This window comes from Mus caroli, unplaced genomic scaffold, assembly GCF_978045245.1.
Source record: "Mus caroli unplaced genomic scaffold, Mus_caroli_1 scaffold_7, whole genome shotgun sequence".
In the NCBI taxonomy this organism is placed as follows: domain Eukaryota; kingdom Metazoa; phylum Chordata; class Mammalia; order Rodentia; family Muridae; genus Mus; species Mus caroli.
The window spans coordinates 80,789,941-80,799,119 of record NW_028227262.1 but is presented as its reverse complement, the minus strand read 5'-3'; positions in this window follow the sequence as shown (position 1 = coordinate 80,799,119).

Genomic DNA, 9,179 nt, shown 5'->3' with positions numbered 1-9,179 from the left:
CCTGAATTCACTGTTGATGGAAATGCAAACTGTCAAACCACCTTGATGGACAATCTGGTAATATTACTACAAAGCATGTTATTACTCTATTATCCTGTGAGCTCTGCATTCACTTAATGGATTTAAACCTTATTTCCATACAAAAAGCAGCATGGAATACATATTGCAGCTTTTTATTTTTTACTTTTATTTTTTAATTTTATTTAACTTTTATTTTTATTTAAAGCCTGGGAATAAACATGATCCATTTCTATAGGTGAATGGATAAACAGCCTTTGGCATACATAGCCACAGAATGTGAGCACAAAAAAGAAATGAAATACTGACATATAAAAATTCATGGAGAAAACATAATTGCATATTTCATACAGAAGCAAGTCTGAACACTTCATTACCTTATTATTCAAACTATAGAATATTCAGAAAAAAACCAAATCTATAAGGCAGAAAAATCATTAGATTTTTGTTGTTATTAGAGGGGAAGAGCTATGCATACACTTCACAGTATTTCAGGTCAGGAAGACAGCTCAGTATATTCCACAATGGAGGATACATCCCAATATACACCTTTTCAGAGGCAAAGTCATCAATTCCACGAAAGCATAGCAATGCTCTGAGGGAATCACGTTTTCTGAGTGACAATAATAGTCATCCAGACCATGGCGAGTTCACATATTGCAATACATTCAGTGCTTTGGTGGAAGAAACTCAAAATGGGAGAGGCTGAGCCTGCTCAGGGACACTGGGGACACATACAGCTTTAGTGATTCTCAAACTTCCATGCTTCCAAAAGGAATCTAAATGCTTTGCATCTTGACAGTCATCCATAACCAAATGTTTCAAAAATCAACCTTAACACTAATTTGAACTCACAACAACTGAACTTAAGTCTACTGAACAATAGATACTTCAGGTCCCACATGAATCTTGATAGTTTCATATTCTAACTTTTTCCATAAATGAGTCACTGTATTCACTGTGTAAAATATTTGGACATTTTTTTTCCGAGCTGTATTGGGAGGTTCATGGAAGTCATAAAATAAATTTACTTATAAAAAGCATGTTACTTGGATTAAAAATATGATGTGCTTTAACATTGACCTCTGTGTGCCTAGAGCAGATTTCTTTATATGAATTAGAACGCTGTTCCAATTGCACTTGAGAAAGTTAAAAAAATAAATAAAGCACTTAATGTCTTCATTGAGGCTAAATGCCTTTGTTCTGTGCTGTGGCTCAGTGGAATTAATGGTGCTTACTATATCAGGAAAGTCATTCTCAGATATGTGATTATGTAGCTGAAGTGGAATAAAGTCAGTTTAGATGGAAGTGAACATCTGTGGTTTACTTAGTTAAATGTGCCCATAAACTTCACTCCTACTTGTACCTTGGAAAGGCTCAGAACCATTTAAATGACCCACTAGAGTCAGATGGGCAGCTCAGCTTCACACTTCTGCTTTCCCTGGTTGGTTTATGTTATGATCTGTATTACCAAAAGTGGGAAATTATCACTGTGGTGATAGTGATTAAGTTCCACAATCTTATGATTCCAGGATGTTGATGCTGAACATAATACATGTCTGTGAGCTGCTGCCACTGAACCTTGGGAGGATTCCAGAGATAGGATGAGTACCATAATTGATGAGAGTTTGGCTTGGCTTTTGTTAGTACCAGTGCATATGTATGGTACTGTCCTCAGGGTGGCAGTTGATGGTGACTCTCTCCCCTGGAGTCATGCACAGACCATCTGAAGACTAGATCATCACATTGTCATTTCTGGAGACTAAGCTATGAAACATAAATTACAACATGGCTGTGTACATGAAAAGCATCTCTAAGACACTTAGAAAAGTAGAAAGATATTGATATTTTCTCAATTTAGATCTAAACAGTAACAGTACTATATGATGCAGAGGTCCAAAATGAAGAGAAATATTTAAATATTTAAGGAATATTGCTTCATTTCTGATTGTCTGACCTGATATACAGAGGAGCGTGAGTCCAACAAGCTGTGGTAGTGAGAGCATTTCCCTGTTTCTCTGTGTATATACTTATCATGGGACAGGATAAAATATACCATATTATAATGTTCTAAGCATCAGGTAGACTACTTGAAAGAGGCATTTACATAAATAAAGGGAATTTCAAGTTGCTTTAAAAACTGATACAGGATAGTAGGCTCCTTGGTCCCTACCTGAACATACTATGTCTCCGTTTGCTGGTCATCTGATAAAATGTTGAAATTTGATAGTGTGTGGATGCTTTTTCATATGCAGGTGGTTTGAATTGCTGAATTCTTGTGGGAAGAATAATATCTCATACTCTTGTTTTCAATCCAGAGAAATATTGACTCCATTACTCCTTCTCAGAATTTGCTGAAGAGTCTTTAATTGTCTAAACAGAAAGCATCAATACTCATGACAGGACAGGGATAATACCATGCTAATTAGACACATGATACCAGAAACTCCAATGATTTGCATGAATCATATTCAATTTTCTGCTATATGGAAAAGAAACTTCATAACCATCTATGAGTCTCACTGGGAAAGATTTTTAGAGGATATTATATCAAAATGTTTCTTTATCTTTTTAATTGGATATTTCATTTATTTACATTTCAAATGCTATCCCCTTACCTGTTTTCCCTTCCAGAAGCCCCCTATCTCATCCTTCTTCCCCCTGCTTCTATGAGGGCACTCCACCCCCCTGCCCATTCCCTCCTCCCACCCTGACAATCCTCTACACTGGGGCATCAAGCCTAAACAAGACCAAGAGTCTCTCTTCCCACTGATGTCCAACAAGGTCATCCTCTGGTACATATATGGCTGAAGTTATGGATTCCGCCTAGTGTACTCTTTGGTTGGTGGTTTAGTCTTTGGGAGCTCTGGGGGTTCTGATTGGTTGATATTGTTGTTCTTCCTTTGGGTTGCAAATCCTCTAAGCTCCTTCATTCCTCCCTGTAACTCCTCCATTGGGGACCCTGTGCTCTGTCCAGTGGTTGGGTTCCAGTATCTGCCTCTGTATTTTTCAGGCTCTGGCAGAGCTTCTCAGGAGACACTTATATCAGGCTTCTGTCAGCAAGCACTTCTTGGCTTCCAAGATAGTGTTTGGGTTTGGTGTCTTTATGTGGGTTACCTCATGTGGAGCTGTCTTTGGATGGCCTTTCCTTAAATCTCTACTCCACACTTTGCCCCCATATTTTCTTCTGTCCGTTTTTTGTTCTCCCTTCTAAGAAGGATCAAAGCATCCACACTTTGGTCTTCCCTCTTCTTGAGCTTCATGTGGTCTGTGAATTGTATTTTGGGTATTCCAGGCTTTTGGGCTAATATCCACTTATCAGTGAGTGCATACCATGTATTTTCTTTTGTGGCTGGGTTATCTTGCTCAAAATGATACTTTCTAATTCCATCCACTTGACTAAGAATTTCATGATAGTTTTGCATTTGCATGTCTTGCCACAGAGAACAAAGCAGATGTTCGCTAAGTGTTTCTGAAGGGTTTATAGAATACCTTCTCTCCCTCATATATAGTATCAATTTATTTGTCATGAGTCCAACGTTATGAGTCAGCCTGAATCAGGAGGGTTATGAATCATTATGAATCAGCTCTTCATCATGGTGATGTTTTCAGAACTTTGACCCTGTCCCTTGGGCCATAAACTAAAATAGGACAACATTTCTTTTTGGGGGGAGTATTAATTTACAATTCAAACGTTGTCCCCCTTCCTAGTCTCCCCTACACAAACATCCCATCCCACACAGAGGATGGTCCTCTACCCACACACCCTCTCTCTCCTAACTTCCTTAGCATCACCTTACTCTGAGGCATCAAACTTCCACAGGACCAAGTACCTCCACTCCCACTGATGCTAGATAAGGCAATTCCTGACTACATATGTAGCTGGAGTTATGGACCTATCCATGTGTACTCTTTGGTAGTTTAGACCCTGGGAGCTCTGGGTGATCCAATTAGTTGTTATTGTTGTTCTTCCTATGTGGTTGCAATCACCTTCAGCTCCTTCAATCCTTCCCCTAACTCTTCCACTGTGGTCCTTAGGCTCAGTCCAATGGTTGGCTATGAGTATCTGCATAGCCAGGTATCTGTATTAGTCAGGTGCTACCAGACCCTCTCAGAGGGCAGTCATACCAGGTTACTCTTCAGCAAGCACCTCTTGGCATCAGCAGTATTGTCCAGGTTTAGTGTCAGCAGATAGAATGGATCCCTAGGTGGGACAATCTCTGGGTGGCCTTTCCTTCAGTCTTTGCTCCATTTTTTTTCTTTTGTCCCTGTGTTTCCTTTAGACAGGAATAATTCTGGATTAAAAATTTTTGATTTTTAATGGGTGGCTCTGTCCCTCAGCTGGGGGACATGCCTATCTATTGTAGGTGTTCTCTGTAGGTACTATCTCCCCTTTGTTGGATATTTGGGCACTATCATCACTGTTGGATCCTGGGAACTTCTCATTTCCCTGGCATCTAGGACTTTCTAGTGGCTATACCCAGTTACCCACCCACCACTGCTACATATTTTTTTCATTTTCCTGACCCTCTGGCCTTCTCTCCTGTCTCTTCCCATACCTGACCCTGCCACCCATTTTACCCTCCCCCTCCTCACTCCCTCCCAAGGTCCTCTCTCTCTCTGCCTCCTGTGGTTATTTTCTTCCCTTTTCTAAGTAGCAATGAAACATCCACACTTTGGTCTTTTTTCTTGTTAAGCTTCATATAATCTGTGAATTTTATTTTGGGGATTGTGAGCTTTGGGGCTAATATCTACTTATCACTGAGTGCAAACCATGTGTGTTCTTTTGTGTCTGAATTATTGCCCTCAGGATTATATTTTCTAGTTCCATTCATTTGCTGCAAATTTCATAAAATCATTTTTTTTGATAGCTGAGCAGTACTCCATTTTGTAAACGTATGACATTTTCTGTATCAATTATTTTGTTGAGGGACATCTAGGTTATTTCTAGATTCTGGCTATTTTAAATAAGGTTGCTATGAACACAGTGGAGAATGTGTAATTGTTATTTATTGGAACATCATTTGGGTACATGGCCAGTAGTGGTATAGCTGAGTTGTCAGTTAGAGGTCTATCCAATTTTCTGAGGAACCACCATATTGTTTTTCAAAGTGGTTGTACCAGCTTGCAATTTCACCACTAATGGAGGAATGTTCTTCTTTCTCCACATCCTCACCTGGATCTGCTGTCACCTGAGTGTTTTTTTTTTCAGTTTTTCAAAAGTTTATTTTAATCTTGAAGACTAGACAAGATCATACTGAATTTACAACATCCTAGATGATTTAAGTATATCTACAAAGAGAAAAACAACATTGAAATGTTACACAGTTTGAAAAGTTGTGTAAATCTTAGTTATTTCTGTTCTTACAGACATCCCGGATGACAGCATTGAATGTTATATTTCATAATTTGTTGTCTAGCAAAGATATAGTCATTAATACCTGGTTTTTAAAATTCATACCTATCTTTAAGATGACATTCAGAGAGAAAGTCAACCCTCAAGTAGGAATTAGTGTCTGTGACAAATGATTAGAATAAAATATACATTTCTTGTAGTATAGTAAAGAGTAGGGAATTCCATGTTTTTTGTGTGTAAAATTTTAATTGCAAATAAAACTAAATAAAAAACTAAATAAAAAATAAAAAATTTGCTCTTCCAGCCGGACCAGCACCGGGGTAGCTAGAGTGCAGGATCGGCTGACACCCGCCAGCTACCCACGACCCCCGCCACAGGATTTTGAGACTGCTGGTGAGTGGAACACAGCTTCTGCTCCAATCTTTAAACAGTGACAACGACAACAACTAACCCCAGAGATTACCAGATGGCGAAAGGTAAATGTAATAATCTTACTAACAGAAACCAAGACCACTCACCATCATCAGAACCCAGCACTCCCACTTCGCCCAGTCCAGGGCACCCCAACACACCGGAAAAGCTAGACACAGATCTAAAAGCATATCTCATGATGATGGTAGAGGACTTCAAGAAGGACTTTAATAACACACTTAAAGAAATACAAAGAAACACTGGTAAACAGGTAGAAGACAGTAAAGAGGAAGCACAAAAATCCCTTAAAGAATTGCAGGAGAACACTGCTAAAGAGTTACAAATCCTTAAAGAAAAACAGGAAAACATAATCAAACGGGTAGAAGTCCTTACAGAAAAACAGGAAAACACATCCAAACAGACGATGGAATTGAACAAAACCATACTAGACCTAAAAAGGGAAGTAGACACAATAAAGAAAACCCAAAATGAGGCAACACTGGAGATAGAAACCCTAGGAAAGAAATCTGGAACCATAGATACGAGCATCAGCAACAGAATACAAGAGATGGAAGAGAGAATCTCAGGTGCAGAAGATTCCATAGAGAACATCGGCACAACAATCAAGGAAAATGTAAAATGCAAAAAGATCCTAACTCAAAACATCCAAGAAATACAGGACACAATGAGAAGACCAAACCTACGGATAATAGGAGTGGATGAGAATGAAGATTTTCAACTCAAAGGACCAGCAAACATCTTCAACAAAATTATAGAAGAAAACTTCCCAAATCTAAAGAAAGAGATGCCCATGAACATACCAGAAGCCTACAGAACTCCAAATAGACTGGACCAGAAAAGAAATACCTCCCGACACATAATAATCAGAACAACAAATGCTCTAAATAAAGACAGAATACTAGAAGCAGTAAGAGAAAAAGGCCAAGTAACATATAAAGGCAAGCCTATCAGAATTACACCAGATTTCTCACCAGAGACTATGAAAGCCAGAAGATCCTGGACGGATGTTATAGAGACACTAAAAGAACACAAACTCCAGCCCAGGCTACTATACCCAGCCAAACTCTCAATTAACATAGATGGAGAAACCAAAGTATTCCACGACAAAACCAAATTCACACATTATCTCTCCACGAATCCAGCCCTTCAAAGGATAATAACAGAAAAAAACCAATACAAGGACAGGAACCACACCCTAGAAACAACAAGAAGGTAATCCCTCAACAAACCTAAAAGAAGACAGCCACAAGAACAGAATGCCAACTTTAACAACAAAAATAACAGGAAACAACAATTACTTTTCCTTAATATCTCTTAATATCAATGGACTCAACTCCCCGATAAAAAGACATAGACTAACAAACTGGCTACACAAACAAGACCCAACATTTTGCTGCTTACAGGAAACTCATCTCAGAGAAAAAGATAGATACTACCTCAGAATGAAAGGCTGGAAAACAATTTTCCAAGCAAATGGTATGAAGAAACAAGCTGGAGTAGCCATTCTAATATCTGATAAGATTGACTTCCAACCCAAAGTCATTAAAAAAGACAGGGAGGGACACTTCATACTCATCAAAGGTAAAATCCTCCAAGAGGAACTATCAATCCTGAATATCTATGCTCCAAATAAAAAGGCAGCCACATTCATTAAAGAAACTTTAGTAAATCTCAAAGCACACATTGCACCTCATACAATAATAGTGGGAGACTTCAACACACCACTTTCACCAATGGACAGATCATGGAAACAGAAACTAAACAGGGACACAGTGAAACTAAGAGAAATTATGAATCAAATGGATCTGGCAGATATCTACAGAACATTCTATCCTAAAACAAAAGGATATACCTTCTTCTCAGCACCTCATGGTACCTTCTCCAAAATTGACCACATAATTGGTCACAAAACAGGCCTCAACAGATACAAAAATATTGAAATTGTCCCATGCATCCTATCAGATCACCATGGACTAAGGCTGATCTTCAATAACAAAATAAAAAATAGAAAGCCAATCTTCACGTGGAAACTGAACAACACTCTTCTCAATGATACCTTGGTCAAGGAAGGAATAAAGAAAGAAATTAAGGACTTTTTAGAGTTCAATGAAAATGAAGCCACAACATACCCAAACTTATGGAACGCAATGAAAGCATTTCTAAGAGGAAAACTCATAGCTCTGAGTGCCTCCAAAAGGAAACTAGAGAGAGCACACATTAGCAGCTTGACAACATACCTAAAAGCACTAGAACAAAAGGAAGCAAATTCACCCAAGAGGAGTAGATGGCAGGAAATAATCAAACTCAGGGGCGAAATCAACCAAGTGGAAACAAGAAGAACTATTCAAAGAATCAACCAATCAAGGAGCTGGTTCTTTGAGAAAATCAACAAGATAGATAAACCCTTAGCCAGACTCACTAGAGGGCACAGGGAAAGCATCCTAATTAACAAAATCAGGAATGAAAAAGGAGACATAACAACAGATCCTGAAGACATCCAAAACACCATCAGATCCTTCTACCAAAGGCTATACTCAACAAAACTGGAGAATCTGGATGAAATGGAGAAGTTCCTAGACAGATACCAGGTACCAAAGTTGAATCAAGATTAGGTTAATGATCTAAACAGTCCTATATCCCCCAAAGAAATAGAAGCAGTCATTAATAGTCTCCCAACTAAAAAAAGCCCAGGACCAGATGGGTTTAGTGCAGAGTTCTATCAGACCTTCTAAGAAGATTTAATCCCAGTTCTTCACAAACTATTCCACAAAATAGAAACAGAAGGTACTCTACCCAACTCATTCTATGAAGCCACAATTACTCTGATACCTAAACCACAAAAAGACCCAACAAAGATAGAAAACTTCAGACCAATATCCCTTATGAATATTGATGCAAAAATCCTCAATAAAGTTCTTGCTAACCGAATCCAAGAACACATCAAAACAATCATCCATCCTGACCAAGTAGGTTTCATCCCAGGGATGCAGGGATGGTTCAATATACGGAAATCCATCCATGTGATCCAGTATATAAACAAACTCAAAGACAAAAATTACATGGTCATCTCGTTAGATGCAGAAAAAGCATTTGACAAGATCCAACACCCATTCATGATAAAAGTCTTGGAAAGATCAGGAATTCAAGGCCCATACCTAAACATGATAAAAGCAATCTACAGCAAACCAGTAGCCAACATCAAAGTAAATGGTGAGAAGCTTGAAGCAATCCCTCTAACATCAGGGACTAGACAAGGCTGTCCACTTTCTCCATACCTATTCAACATTGTACTTGAAGTCCTAGCCAGAGCAATTCGACAACAAAAGGAGATCAAAGGGATACAAATTGGAAAAGATGAAGTCAAAATATCACT